Source organism: Magnolia sinica, chromosome 18, assembly GCF_029962835.1.
Source record: "Magnolia sinica isolate HGM2019 chromosome 18, MsV1, whole genome shotgun sequence".
Classification (NCBI taxonomy): domain Eukaryota; kingdom Viridiplantae; phylum Streptophyta; class Magnoliopsida; order Magnoliales; family Magnoliaceae; genus Magnolia; species Magnolia sinica.
Window position 1 is genome coordinate 10,450,143 of NC_080590.1, and position 16,508 is coordinate 10,466,650.

The 16,508-nt window shown below is 39.2% G+C and overlaps 1 long non-coding RNA gene across 1 annotated transcript; it reads right to left on the bottom strand.

Annotated features, from left to right (window-relative positions):
• Positions 1-2,523: 2,523 nt before the first annotated feature.
• On the bottom strand, positions 2,524-3,436 carry LOC131232873 (uncharacterized). The gene is made up of 3 exons (XR_009164970.1): positions 3,262-3,436; positions 2,731-2,839; positions 2,524-2,635 (listed from the first exon to the last, which is right to left on the bottom strand). It is a non-coding gene; the product is annotated as an uncharacterized LOC131232873 (long non-coding RNA).
• Positions 3,437-16,508: the final 13,072 nt, after the last annotated feature.

Consider the following 16,508-nt stretch of genomic DNA (forward strand, 5'->3'; position numbering starts at 1 on the left):
ATGGAGTCATGGTTGTTATGTTATATGGGTTGTAGTTTTTATTGGTCGTGGTTGTTATGTTATATGGTTCACGGTTGTTATGTTATATAGGTCGTGGTTGTCATGTTAAATGGGTCATGGTTGTTATGTATCCACTTCTAACAAGCATCACAGTGAGCCTGGAAAGTTTTTACAGTCACCATTATTTTCTATTTTCTGGCCCACATGAGTACCAGATCAGGCTGATATTTGGGCCCTACCCCTAAAATGACATGACAAAAAGGATGGGCGATATGGATTATACACATATATCAATGTGGGCCCATATGGGTCATTGTTGTCATGTTATATGGGTCGTGATTGTCATGTTGTATGGTTCGTGGTATCCACGTGTTCACTTCCTCTTCTACCAAACCATTGGTAACATAGCTTAAGGCCCACAATGGGGTGATCCAATCTATCCACCTTGTCAACTAGCTCGTCGTAGGCCCTAAAAGTCCTGACATGGGCAGTGTACACTTCTAACAAATATCACAGTGAGCTTGAAAAGTTTCAACAGTCACCATTATTTTTTATTATGTGGGCCACATGAGTACTGGATCGAGCTGATATTTGGACCCTAACCCTAAAATGATATGGCAAGAAGGATTGGCGGCATGTATGAAACACACATGATGGTGGGGCCCATAGAACACTGAGTACCAGCCATTGGCTAGTAGCAGGGGGAGTATCCAATCCGTCACTTTTTCGGGGGTTGAAACAGAATGTAACTTCTTATTCACTCCAAGATCGTACGACTTCTGAACAAAGGACAAGGGCATTTTCGTCCGAAATAATATTCAAAAGTTGTCAGAAGGCCACTCTTGGGATATCTGGAACATCGTAACTCCCAAGGTAATTTGACCAAACTTCAAGGTCAGTACAATCAAAATCCCTATAATAAATAGGACCCCTCCCCAGTAAACAAAATACTTTACAAAAAGTCACAAGTTTATTAATATAAACAATTACACATTAATTACTTATAAGAAAGAATTCTTAAAAAAAAAAAAATCATCTTCCAATTCTAATAAAAGATTTTTTTTTTTAATGATTTTCCACGACGAGTTCTCCTATTTTGAAATTCAAGGTCGTAATTTAAGATCTGCAGGAAGGTTTGCAAAGTGAACCCCTACATGACTTTTCTTTGAGCCACATTGCACTCGATTTTGATCATCATTTTCTTAGGAGTTGGTAGATCAACCTTTGAATTTCTTTTGAATAACTTTTTCCTAATTGGTACAACAATATAGATAAACTAAGTTAGAATTTTAAACACTAATGATGAGCCATTAGTGCTCATTATGAGTTTTTCAAACACCAATACCAAACTACTAATTAATATTTCTAATACTCTACATAACACTACTAATAACAAAGTTCATCTACAACCCAATAAGAAATAAAATCCGAATAACTTTTCTTATGCCATATTAAATTTTATTAACTCATGTAATTTAGAAGTAAAAGTAATTTTAATTACCTTCATAAAACAAACTAGAATTGATGATCTGCCTATTAGAACAAAAACTACTCCAAACTCCCTAAACAATTTGAATAAGTTATATGACCTAGTTGGTCTAGAGAAAAATAGAAATGATGTGCCGTGATTAGAAGCCATTCAAGGTATTAAGGATTCTTCCAACTTTCCTCTTTGGGGCCTTTATTCATTCACTATGCCAAAATCGCAGATTTATGATGGACCAAAACTGTCGTAAAACCAAATAAACGACGGATTTCGTCCGTCACTTGGTCCGTCGCTGTTTACTGGGTCTTTTTTTCCGACGAATAAGGTCCGTCGTAGATTACGGACGGATAAAATCCGTTGCAGAAAATAAAAATCTGTCGCTGAAATTCAGAAAAAACCACCGGAAGTGGTTGTCATTTAAAATATTAGCGACGGATAAGGTCCGTCGCTAATATGAGGAGAGCGACGGCCCTCAAATCTGTCGCCCAGCCTCGTTCAGAAATTAGCGACGGATTTTGTCCGTCGCTAAAATATCTGCGAACTAAAAAAATTGTCAGATTTGTTTGTATTTTTTTTTAAATCTTAGACCCAATAGTCATTCAAAAAATAATTCACACAAAGATGAGATTGAGAAATTAAAAAAGTAACCGAGTCACAGTTCTCTCATTTGCAAAAGATAAGATTGTGAAAATAAAAAAGTAACTTGAAGGAAATCGGTTTCTCAAATGTGAAGGTTTCCCTCATTTGCAAAAGAGGGGACTAAGGAAACCAAAAAGTTGAGGATAAGAAAATCTCTTGAGGTGTGATGGTTTCCCTCGTTTGCAAAAGACAATAGTAAGGAAATTGATTTCCTTATTCTACAAATTCCCCAAAAAAGGCTGATTTCCCTTTCCTCTCTTAGATCTTTAAAAAAAAAATGAATCCTTTTCTTCTCCACTGTGTAGTGGAATCTACTTTACTCCTATACTTTGTATAATACAATACTTTTTTGTTTGTTTAAATAGAAGTCGTTATTTATTCACTCAATATAAAACACCTAACCTCTTTTGCAAGCGATAGGAATTTCTCAGAAAAAGAAGAATTTTCAGAGTTATAACCAAATGATCCTAGAGCCAACATCCTTGGAACAAAGCATGCTAATTCATCCATCTGCATATATTTTGAAATGAAGCACTCAAAACTCCACAGAATAACATAATTTAATAGAGAACTACAGTAGACTTGGCACTTAAGCAAGAAGTTACCTTGTGAGATAGAGAATCACCATTTTTCTCACAAATGTATGAGAAAGAGGATGGCTTGGTTTTCCGGACCAAGCTCACCAGACCTTGCATTGATGTTTCCCACATTTCTCTATTTATATACACTGATTAAATAGCAAGGTCATTGAGGTTGTTGATTTCAAAACACGAAGCTAGCTAGAAATATGTTATGGTAGTAGAAAATGAATCAAAAGGGTGCAAAAAATAACTACTATAAATCTAAAGGGATTCTAAAGGCTATGTATGGATTTCCCTTGTGAAACAAGGAGGGAGTGATTCATTTCCAGCCAAATCAATATTGTTAGAATTTTCAGGTTGCACCTGAAATGCAACGGATGTTGATTTTGGAAGGAAATGGCAAAAAATGATATCCCACATTACATGTTTCCAGAACAAAAGGTTAATCCTTCTGTGAAAATTTCACCGGCAATTGTGATTGGGGGTGCATTCAAAAGCATCCTAAATGCTACAGTAAAATGTTCCTGAATTGAAAGGATAATGCGACTCTCTAACCTGTAGTGCTTCACAGCTACAGTTTTGTTTCCTTGTATCCATGCTTTAAGCAAGTATTCATAAAAGTTGAAATGGATAATTGCTCAGTATTAGCTATAATATGGGATTTATAAATGAAGTTGCATTTGGTACAACAACTTCTATCCCCAATAATAAACAAGATCATCTTTCTATTAAAATCAGACTGAAAAGAGAAGTACAACCAGAACTTTATACACATCCATTTTCATACTTGAGAACCTAAGAAAACAGTTCAACTCAGTTCTACAACGACAAAATGGGCTTTGATTGAGTCATCCTAAGGCCTGTTTGGATTTGTTGAAATTATAGGATGGAAATCAAGTTTCCTTGAAATTTCTGTTGTTTGCATTTCACGTTCTCTCAAATTTTCAATGGAAAATATGTTTCCACATTTTAGATTTTCCTTGAAATTTGCCCTTTTCTTCCCTTCTAAAAACCTAAGAAGCACAATTTCCTCCTTACAGGAAAATCGGTTTTCCCTCTGAATCCTTCCACATCGAGCCCTTCTCAACCTGTCTTGAAACCAATCTCAGCCCTCCCTGTCACCATGGCCAGCACAAGGCACCCATGGATGGCAGATGTGTGTAGGAGGTGGGTTTGCTACATAGAAAAACACTCTTTCGTTGGAATCTGTCCATCACCACTTGCCTAGTCATGCTAGAATCTGGTGCCATTGTTAGCATGCCAGTGGACCTCCAGGTGCCAGGATTTTGAGGTATGAGTTTGACATTGTTTCTGACAACTGGAGTTTTCTGTTGAGAAGGCTTTGTGGAGGGAGTCAAGTGGTTGAAGGAGACTACTTGCTGCTAGGCTTTACTGAAGGGCCTATTTCAGAGGTTAACAAACCTTGATCAATAGTGACTTGTGTGGCCCAGCCCAAATCTGGATTGCATTGTTTGAGAATAGCATGTATACAAAGAAGTAGCATAGAGTACAACGAAACCCATATATAAAACACCATTGCATGAACATAAAATACACAGCTGAGTTAATTAATTCGATTGGGATTTGAGAATTGAAAGTAACAAAAATCAGTGCATTTATGCAATTACTAAAAAAAATCCTACTTGTCCTATTTTTAATTTTTTTACTGAATTCTATTGAATCTACCTAGTAGAATTCCTTGTTGATTTTGGTTTTTCAAACATAGGTTAACCACGCCAGATATCAACTCAACATAAAAAAAAAAAAAAAAAACTTTCCAACATCAGCAATAAGTGAATGAAATGGCAGCATTGATGCCAATAAAAAACAAATAGCTGAATGAAATGGTAGCATTGATGTGAGAACAAAGCACATACTTTTTTCTTGAAGCTCTTGCAATGGCTTTTCTCGATCTATCAAGGAAGATGGAAACTAGCACAACCGATGCAGCAAGTCAAGTCAATGGATGGAACTCCACAAGTATACAATCATGCACAATGGGGAGCAAAGAGTTACTCTGCAATACCCAGGCAGAGGAATGTAGAACACATTCAGAAAACAAGTCTGCGAGTTGATATTCAGTTGTAACGAAAAACTAACATTAATTCAAACACTTGGGTTGCATTCAGATGCACAACCAAATCAAAAAAACAAACCTTAATGAGCTCTCTGGAAGAGAGAGAGAGAGAGAGAGAGAGAGAGAGAGAGAGAGAGAGAGAGAGAGAGAGGAAAACTATATTCATTTGAAAATTTTCCTGATGCCTTTTTGTCAGACCTTCCAAAGAAACAGTACCATGGTAACCCCAATTGTGGGGAATTAAACATGAGAACTCTTGAAAAGAGAGAGAGAGAGAGAGAGAGAGAGAGAGAGAGAGAGAGAGAGAGAGAGAGAGAGAGAGAGAGAGAGAGAGAGAGAGGAAGAAAATAAAGTCCTAACAAAAGAAAGCAAATAATCTAAGAAACAACAACAGAGCCACCTTGAGATATGAAATCATGGGGAGGAAAAGAGGATCATCTTCTATATGACATTAACAGCCAAGAATACAATGCAGAGTTTAAGTTACATGAGCTTTCACTTTGTTGCGTGACTTATCAGTCCCTGTGCATTCCCACTCAATTGTATACATGGTTTTATGGATGGTGAATCCAGAGCTATAAATTTGATGAGCTATATTGTGGATGTCCAATGCTACAATAACCATATCAATTGAAGAATCCTATATATTCAAATACTAGATTTCTTTCATTTTGAATATGCACCATTCCTACAGTGTACACATTGATTGTGGTTTTAGTTTGCCACACATGGAGTGTTAGCATTTAGAAACACAACAACATAGATACAAATAAGATTGTCCATGTATCTTTTGAATTATAGATGGATGATGTGTTCCATCCGCCATTTTTACTACTCAAGTATTGGGCAAGTTGGTCTTATTTGTTCTGGCTTGAAGTATGAGTTAGCATGTCAAAATCCCATGTTTATAAAAGGCTGGAATTAGTTTTTCATTATCATGTGAGTCAATCTTGGAAGATTGAAAAATGGATGTATGAATTGAGTCTCAAGTTTTTGATTTTTTTTTTAAAAAAATTTAACATTATTATTATTTGGCATTTTTCAGGTTCTGCCAAGTTCAGTGCAGTGCTTAGTAGGAGAGTGATCCAAACCCAATTATGTTGTCAGTCGATGAAAATCACTTCCTGTATCCCTGCTAAGCAGGCATTATATTTGGCAAATTCTTATATTTTGTTTAGTAAAACCATGATAGTCAGCTTCATTTACTTTGAAATATATATCATCAGTGTAGCAATTGCTGACACTTTGCTATCTTTCATTGGATGTCCATTTAAGGGTTAGGATTGTTCAATCAGCTTTGATCCAGAACTTCTGTGGTCCCTAAGAAGAGTTTTAAACACTAGATGTTTAATCCTCGGTGTCTGATATTATGTGTGTACAATTCAAAAAAGGGCCTATTGATTTTTAATCTTTTTGTCACAATTTCACCGAATCAGGCCAAGCACTGTACCATTATAACTCTAGGAAGATTTCAATGGCAAACATTATTATCCCTACTGTTTATTGTGGTGTGGTCCATTTGAGCATTGGATATGCTCCAGTTCTAGGCTCATGCATCCAAAGGTGGGTACGACATATAAATCCAAGGTGGGTCCTTGACGTAGCTCCGAATCCACGGAGCTTCTCTGGACTCCTCACAGAGACTTCTCGAATCCACGAGGAAAGAAAGCAGAAAATAGAAATAAATTCTAAGAAATTCGAAATTGATTAATTGATCAATAAAAACGAGTTCACAACCCTTTAAATAGGGGTACCAAGCAATGGGAAAGAAATCAGAATCAAACTACAACTCAAACTCCTAGAATCCGCGACTTACTATAAATAGTAAACTTACTATTTATAGACGGTCGTGATGTCTACTAGTGCACAAGGTTTTCGGCCAAAAATAGTAAGTGTCCTATTTGGCTTCACCAAACCGTTCTCCTAATTATTCTAAGCTCTTTTCACGTTGGGCGCAACTCCTAAAGCCCGACGGATGAAGAGTTATAATCAAACTAAAACTTACTATTTATAGTAAAAACGAAATTAAAACAGGGAAACGACCATCGATCCAGGGGTTTTTCGCAATTCCGGGCAACACAACCCAGCGTAGTGGGGTTGGTTGGCTAAAGTAGCTCATTCTACCCCAAAATCATATATTTTACGTCAGGTAACTCATTCCGGATTGCGAGATACGCCCGATCTAAGGTCCGACGGTCCGGATCACTTCTGTCGTCGACCGGGCCTTTTCTGATCCATCTTGGCCATGAAACTATCCGCGACCCGCTCTACATCAGTCCTACAAAGGATAGTCAACTCAAAAGGTAGGCATTACAAAAGAAGAGACAGATAGACAAACATTAAAAAAGTTTTTCTAAGCCCTCTAGCTACTAGCATTGATGCTCATCAGAAAAGCAGAACAACCTGATTTTTGGGTCAGGTGATCTACATGTTGTCACGTTAATTGGATTTTCCAGAACTCAGGCCCATAGCAAACAATGAAAATCCATTGGGACCTCTAAATTCATGTGGGCTGAATTGATTTTTATTTTTGGGGCATTTGAGCACCGTCGATTTGTCTCACTACTTACTACTATAAAAAGGCTCAGCTACAGTGTAAGAGACATGGCCATGGAAAATCAAATCATATTCCTCCATAAATCGCATCCTTTTTTATTCTTTAATGAGTGGTATAGTTTACTTTTGCCATTCTGAGAGAGGGTTAGGATTGAAAGCAACAGCTTAAACCTATGTCTCCATTCAAACGTTTTTCTCTAGTGCCCTTAAACAACTCATCACCCTGTTGGCTGTTTATATATATATATATATATATATATATATATATATATATATATATATATATATATATATATATATATATATATATATATATATATATATATATTACCTTTTCCTTTCCTTCTTTTTATGTATGGGCTGATTCTTCAATACTAAATATACAAAGGATGCATGTGGACCTCTCTCTCCCATTGGACCTAGCATTATCTACTATTGAACCTAGTATTATCTACTACATACTAGTAACATAAAACCAATATTGGGGCACCATACCATAAGCTACAAGAATTTCATGTCCCCCTAAACAAGGTATCCTCCATTGATATATATATATATATATATATATATATATATATATATATATATATATATATATATATATATATATATATATATATATAAAGTTCTTTATTTTCATTTACATTCGCAAATACATTAATCATCCATCCAACTATTAATAACATTTGCAAAAAATAAAACGAAAATCCTCAGGAAGAAACTCACAAGGTAGTTAAAAGATGATAAGTTCCCTAAAAAGGGCGGCAATTGTCCACTTAAAGTTATTAAAAGACAAATCACTACACCAAGAAATATGTTAGTATCAGCATATAAATATTGGAAAACAAAAGGTTTCCAACTTTAAAAAGACATTCTTACAAATTAATTAATCCAGTGAGGCCCTAAAAGACATTCGGCAATTCTCCACTTAAAAGATTACCATTTAGCGACCTAGGAGAATAAAACAATCAAGAACATTAGTAATGAGAAAAAAAATAATAATAATCAAGAAATCCCCAACTAGTTAGGGATTAAACAAGACAAATCCCTAATGAGGAATTCGACAATGCAAATCCCTAAAAAGGGTTTTGACAATGCACATCCCCAACTAGGGATTCAACAATACACATCCCTAATTAGGAATTTGTTATACAAATCCCTAATTAGGGATTCGACAATGCATATCCCTAATAAGGTATTATAAATTGCAGAAAGCAACAACGAAAAGGGAAAAACCTTACATCAATGAAATGGAGGGCCGAGATTTACGAGCAGCAGAAGGCCGAACTGCAGCATAGGGCCAAGGAGATAGAGACAGAGGGCTAGGGTTTTGAGAGAGAGAAAGAGGGAGAGGGAGAGCGAGCGAAGAGGGAGAGGGAGAGGTGGAGAGAGAGGGAGATGGAGAGGGAGAGCGAGCAGAGAGGGAGAAGGAGAGGCAGAGGGAGGGAGAGGGAGAGTGAGCACGCGGAGAGGGAGAGGCAGGGAGAGTGAGAGAGAGAGAGAGAGAGAGAGAGAGAGAGAGAGAGGCACAGAGGGAGAGAAGGAGAGACGGAGGGAGAGGGAGTAGTTAGGGCGCAATCCTCGTTGATATCGGACGCAGATTAGCTACCAATAGGTTGAGTAGCGAGACCCACTACTGAAGTGACGTCACTAAGTTGTGTGGGTCCCACCATGATGTATGTTTTGTATCCACACCGTTCATACATTTTTAAAGTATGAACCAAAGAATGATGCAGATCCAAGGCTGGAGTGGACCCCACCACAGAAAACAGTGGGGAGAGTGATGCCTACCATTGAAACCTTCCAAAGGTCCATCATGATGTTTTTTTGAGATCCAACCTGTTCATGTGTTAGCGAAGACATGGAAGAAGGGAAAACACAAATATCAGCTTGATCTGAAACTTTTGTGGACCTTAGAACTTTTTAATGGTGGGCGTCACTCTCCCCACTGTTTTCTGCGGTGGGGTCCACTCGAGATTTTGATCTGACTCATTCTTTGGATCATCCCCTAATATGATCTCTCCAAGTGGATGGATGGTGTGGATATAAAACATACAACATGGTTGGGCCCACAGAACTTAGTGACGTCACTTCAGTAGCAAGTCCCTGTACTCAACCTGTCAGTAGCTAATCCACGTTCCGATGGGAATGGGCTAGGTGACGTCAGCAAGTTCTGTGGGTCCCATCATGAGGTATGTGTTATATCCAAACCGTCCGTCCATATGGCGAGCTCGTCGTAACGCTTGAGACGAAAAATAAGACAAATCTAACTATCAAGTGGACCACACGATCAAAAGCAGTGAGGGATTGAATGTCTACCATTGAAACCCTTTTGGGGGTGACAGAAGTTTTGGATCAATAAGAAATTTGTTTTTCCTTTTCATCCAGGTCTTTGTGACCTTATGAACAGATTGGATGGAAAATAAACATTATGGTGGGCCCTACGAATTTTTTAACGGTGAAAATCATCACCCCTGCTGGTATTTGTGGTGTGGTCCATTTAATCTTTGGATATGATTCATTTTTTGGATAATTCTCTAAAATGATCTCGAAAAATGGATGAATGGTGTAGGTTGATCTCAAATTTTTGATAAATTCAAAGCTCAAGTGGACCATGCCACACGAAACAGTGTGGAATAATGATTTCCACCGTTGATACCTTCCTTGGGCACATAGTAACGTTTATTTGCCATCCAACCTGTTCATAATATCAAAAAGATATGAATGAAGAGAAAACGCAAACATCAGCTTGATCCAAAACTTTTATGGCCTCCAGGAATTTTTCAATGGTAGAGGTTCAATCACACTATTTCCTGTGGTGTGGTCCACTTGAGCTTTGGATATGCTTCCTTTTTGTTCTTTAGATCTCAAATTATCTCATAACATGGATGAACGAAGTGGATAAAATAAATAAATAATGGTGGACCCCATAAAGTTTACTCAGTATGCTAAGGGTAATGAGTAACTCACAATGTAGTGGAGAGGGGTTTCCTTAAAACATTTATAATCATATATTGGGCTTGCCTAAATGTGATTCACATATCCAACCCACTCATTATGTGTGTCCCACTTGGATGAGGGGTTAGACCAAGTTTCAGCCGCATCCAAAACTCATGTGGGCCCCACCAAGTGCTTTTATATATTTTTGGGATGTCTCACATAGTTTTAGATGGTATGGCGCACCTGAGTTTCGTATACGGATGATTTTTGTCACGCCCCAAACTCGGAAACCGGGCTCACAAAATTCCTGATTGCTGAATCCGATGCCGATAGCCTCCGTAGTACCCTATTCTCGGCTCCCAGTATCCATGCGCCAGATTCTGATCCTAGGATCCTACAAAGAGAATTTTCCAATGTACATTTAACTCATCATAAGCATAACCACAAGTTTACCCAAGTCACAAAGGCAACATCATCATCACATATCCACTAATATAAACAGTTGAATACAGTGCTGAAATGGAAATACATATGTCAAAAATCAAAGCTCCAAAAGTCCGCTGCACGTGCCAAGCTCAATGCTGTTACAACCTGACACCACCTGCATGCATAAGCTTATAGAAAGCTTAGTGAGTGGTGAAAGTGTGTGCACAAGGTAAGTGTCAAGTAAGCAATATCAGAGTAAGCGGAAGTACTGATAAGTCCATGAGTCATACAATATCAAAGTACACAATGCAAATCAGTTACACAAATGAGGAGTTAAAGTGAGCCAAATATTAGATGCCGAGGATATAATGGCACAAATCATACAATATCGAAATAAGTGAAAATATACTAATAAGTCTATGAGTGTCATCAGCCGTACCAAGGCTATGCGATGCAAGGCATGAATATTAATGGTCATATCAATGCAGAAACATGGCAACCCAAAATGCTAAGTACTGTGGATGTAATGTAATATGCGGTGCGAATGAAATGACCAAGCTGGAGTGAAGTCGGGATGATAGTACGTAGTATCCCGGGCTATGGGGTCCATCACAAGCGACTTCTATCCAAACCAGTCCCATACCTAAATTTGGATAGTCAGACTCAATGTGATAAACTCCTGATCTCAAGTTAGTCATGCGCCCAACCGAAATCCTGGCCATGCGAAGGTACACAACAATTAGTTGCTCACCACCAACCCGAGTGAATAGTGAATGAAACAAATGCATTAGTATGCAACTCTTACTCAATAAGTCCACATATCAGTACAGCTCCTTTTTGGGATCATCATCGAGGTCTAGTACACTCCACGCCACCTGCCACCCCATCAAGCGCATAACTGGGTAAGTGGAAGAGACCTCACTATCATCTTAACCAGTAGTCTGTCAACATCTATCCGGCTCATCAATAGCGGACCCATTCCTCGAGCTGGTCAAACTCAGCTTAGCTATGCCTACTCCCTCGGGCGGGTAAGGCCACACCCCCTCCCAACCGACTACGATACAGTGGGGGACACGGTCTCCTGATATTCGACACTCGGACGCTCATGTACATCTACTCGGTCTCGATGTTGGGGCGTCCTCTAGTACCAAGAGGGTTTTAGGGATTTTCACCTAGGGCCATCTATGACAGCCTGATGCTTGAACCAAACATTTTTGGTATCCCATCTGGCCATCCACGATATGCCTGTGGAGGCTACGGCTCTGATATTGCTAGGGCGTACAGTAATCACAACACACAATGCAAGATGCATGAGTCATACAATCCAGTCATGCACTAATCCTGCGCATACCGTGCGCTCATGTGAGTAACTTTCGCTTATCAGGGAGTCATAACGACCTGCCCAATGACATATGCAATGGTCAACCACATCTCATAACAAACATGCAGATGATGTGTATTGGCATGTATCATGGTGCTATGCGGTCACATACTCATAATCGGTATCAATAACTGGCATCGACAATCAACCTCGACAATGTAGACATTTAACCAACATTGCCCCCAAGGAATGACCCATATAGAGCCTAACATACAGTGGACTCATGGCCTCACGCCAGGGCCAAATATACAGCACCATGGGCCTCACTCAAGAGCTTAATACACATCACGATGAGCCTCACTCATGCGCCACATATACATCAAGTGGGTCGCATCTCACGGGTCTAATTAATATTGCAATGGGCCGCTCCCACAGGCCTAATATACATCAAGTCGGCCTCACCATATGGGCTGAAAATATATCACAATGGGCCACGTCTTATGGGCCCGGAATACATCACAGTGGGCCTCGACAATCGAAATCGGCCTCAACAATTGGAATCGACACTCGGAATCGGCCTCGATACTCGGCCTCGACAATTGAAATCGGCAAATCGGTCATGACAATCAGAATCGGCAAATCGGTCACATCAATAAAAAATCGGCAATCAGTTACGATAATCGGCCTTAATTGCTAATCGGCAATCGGTCATGATAAACGGCCTTGAACGTTAATCGGTAATCAGTCAAGTCAATCGAAATTGGCAATCGGTCACGACAATCGAAATCGACAAATCGGTCACGACAATCGGAATCGATCGATAATCAAAATCGACAAATCGGTCACGTCAATCGGAATCGACAATCGGTCATGATAAACGGCCTCGATCGCTAATCGACAATTGGTCAAGTCAATCGGAATCGACAATCGGCCACGACAATCGAAATCGAAATCGGTCACAACAATCGGCACCGATAATCGGCATCGATAATCGACACCGATAATCAGGGTCGATAATCAGCGTCGACCTTGATAATCGGCACCGATAACCAGTAGATAAACAAAGCGGGGTCCATGGGTGATCAACCGATCAACCATAGTATAAAGATTGACACTCAGCCATGGTTATATCAAATTAGATAGCACGGAGCCATCCGTCTACGGTGAATGGGGCTCACTTATTTGGGTTAACCCACTAAGAGAATGATGAGAATGGGCCTAACAAGGCCTAAGGGAAGGTCACAATGTGGACATTCAACCATCATTGCCCATCAATGTGGACTTCTAACTAACATTACTCCCAAGGAGTGGCCTATATAAGGAATTCATACACAATGTAACGGTCACACATACATCACATTGGGCCTTGCTCATGGGCCTCACATATATCGCATCGGGTCGATTGAGTGGGCCGCTCAAATGGGCCGAACCAAATGGGCCGCTTTAAATGGATCGAGTCAAATGGGCCAAATGTATTTCAAATTAGGCCCACCCTTATGTATTTTGAGGTCCGACCTATTCATAAGTTAGCATAGGGATAGATGAAGTGAAAACCAAATATCAGCTTGGGTGGGAACCACTGTGGTTCGTAAGAAGTTTTAAATAGGAGATGTTAATGTATCCCATTATTATTGCAAATGGTGGGGTCCACTTGAACTTTGGATCTCACTCATTTACCCCTATGCCAAAAAAAAATGATCTTACCAATGGTTGGACGGTTTGGATACAACACATGTATCATGGTGGGTCCCATAAATAGACGGCATGAATGAATAGGTGGGACCCACGGAACTTGCTGCCATGTACAACAACTAGTGGTGGGGCCCACTTGCTGCCGTGTATAGCAACTGGTTGCATGGCAACAGGGCAGCTATATTGCTGCCTTGAAGCAAGGCAGAGGTGGGTCCCACGTAGGGCCTACCCTTATGTATATAATATAATATATATAATATATATTTTGAAGTATAGTTGCTGCCAATGCAGCTTTATGAATTAAAGGGAGAGGTGGGTCCCACGTAGGGCCCACCACAACATTCCAGATATAGCTATAATATAATATAATATATTATATATTAATATAATATAATATTATAATTAATACACCAAACCGTCCAGGCCCTGGACGGCCTGGACATACACACATCACACGTGGGTGGGTCCCACATAGGGCCCACCACCTTATATATATATATATATATATATATATATATAATATAAAATATATAATATAGACATGTATGCTGACGTCCAGGCCCTTGGACGGCCTGGACAGTCACATGCATCAAGGAGGGACCCACCCCCCCACACGGGGGGGTGGGTCCCACCGTCCACGGATGGTGGACACATCACATACGTGATGGTGTGGCCCATCCGAATGGAGGGACAATGTGGGTGGGTCCCCTAGACCCCACCGTCAGTCCACACTCTACTGTCAGTCCACACCCACGTCAGTCCACACTTCACTGTATTGCACACCCCACTGTCCATTTACACTCCACTGTTAGCCATCCCACTCGTCAGTCAACACTTTACTATTAGCCATACCCCACTGGCGGACGGTGTGGGCATACACCTCATCAAGGTGGGTCCCACATGGCCCACCTGTTTTTAGATTAGCCTGATATTTGTGTTTCACTCATAACCAGTAGCATTGGGTGCACATACCACCCATGTAAACAGTGGGAGTCCCTATCAATGGACGGCGTGGATAGGGTCATGCATCAAAGTGGGCCACAAGCCATCATACACAAAAAAAATGGAGAGAGAGAGAGAGAGAACATGTAGGGGAGGGACCTCGCCACTATTAGGCCCTCCCTTGATCAATACATTCATCAAGTGGGTCCCACCACAAGTGGGCCCTTAAATCTCAAAGAGGAAAAATACAAAAAAAGGAAAGAATGTGAGTCCAAGATCACCCACCGTTTTCTTCTTGCTCCCTTGGCTTCCTTTGCTCCTTAGCTTCGATCCTAACGGAGGAGGTGAAATTTTGATGGTTGTGATGGGAGATGAGAGAGTGGGAAAGTGGGCCACACACAAAGTTCTCTTAGAGGTTAGAAAATGCTTGGACATGTGATCTTTTGGGATTGCTTGGGAAAATGGTTTGAGAATCAGAGAGAGAGGGTTGTAAAGAGAGAGAGAGAGAGAGAGAGAGAGAGAGAGAGAGAGAGAGATGGGTGATAGAAGTGGTGAGTGATGGGTGTGTAAGAGCTTTTTGACTTTTGAGGTAATTTGTGTAAGAAATGTATGGGGTGTGTAAGGCTTTATTGACTTATGGGGTTGCTTGGGGATGGGAGTGAGGTGATGTGTACTTGATATGTACTTGACCCTTGATGGGATTGATTGATGGATTGAGGTGACAAGTCGTAAAGATTCTTTTGGGTTTTGCAACGTGCGGTGTTTTTCTCGAACTGAACACTAGCCCACATCTCCTGGCGAGGGTATCGGATCGGTGTGCAAGATAACGGCGTTGGAACCGCGGCGATGGTGCAGTCGCAATGGTACAAGTCTCGGATTGAGTCAACTCAGGTTTGTAGTACTCGACTTAGGATCGCGCGCAAACATTGGATAAAGGTCAAAGGTTGCCAAAATTCGACTGAGAGGACTGTAGAAGTTGACGGAACAGTACGAACTAGGATACGGGCCTTACAATTTTTTAGATATCTCATAACCTAAAGGGGACACATCAAATGCATGGTGTTGATGTTCGACGCACATCATGATGGGGCCCACAAAACTTAGTAACATCAATTCTTAAGTTCTCACAAGGTTAATAATTAAGTTGGGTCACAATTTTGACTAGAATATTTGGCTCATTTTACATGTCTAGTCCATTCACTCTATTTTACTGATCAATACCCTCAATTTGACTAGCTACTCACCCTGATCAGGCTACATATGAGAAAGATATTGGGCATAGAAGATTAATCAACAATTTAAGTGAAATTTGATTTAAACATCTAAAGTTAATTACTCTTCAATCTAGACTGATTATATTGTCCAAAAATGGTTAAAGGTTCAATTAGTGGATGTGCCTAATAATTTAGTAAAAAATATTTTTTTTTCACAAATAAATTTCAATTTCCATTTAAAAATCACATTTTTTTTCGAAATGTATATTTTTTTACTCTTAATTTTTCTTTGAAAACTTTTAACAAAATATCATTTTTATTATAAAATATTTCAAAAAAATTTAAAATACAAATTCCAATTTTTTATTTTCAAAATCTCAAAAATTTTCTCAAATTTTAAATTTTTTTCCCAAAAATTCCAAAATGCCGATTTTTTTTCTTCAAAATCATCATTTTGTTTTCAACTTTTCAAATTTCTTTTTTAAAATGATATATTTTTTTCAAAATCTCAGTGTTTTTATAAATAACTTTTTTAAAAAAAATTCAAATTTTGAACAGTTTTCAATTATTTTTCAAAATCACAAATTTTTTCAACTTCTCTATTTTTCGTTTCAAAATGTTTGTTTTTTGATAA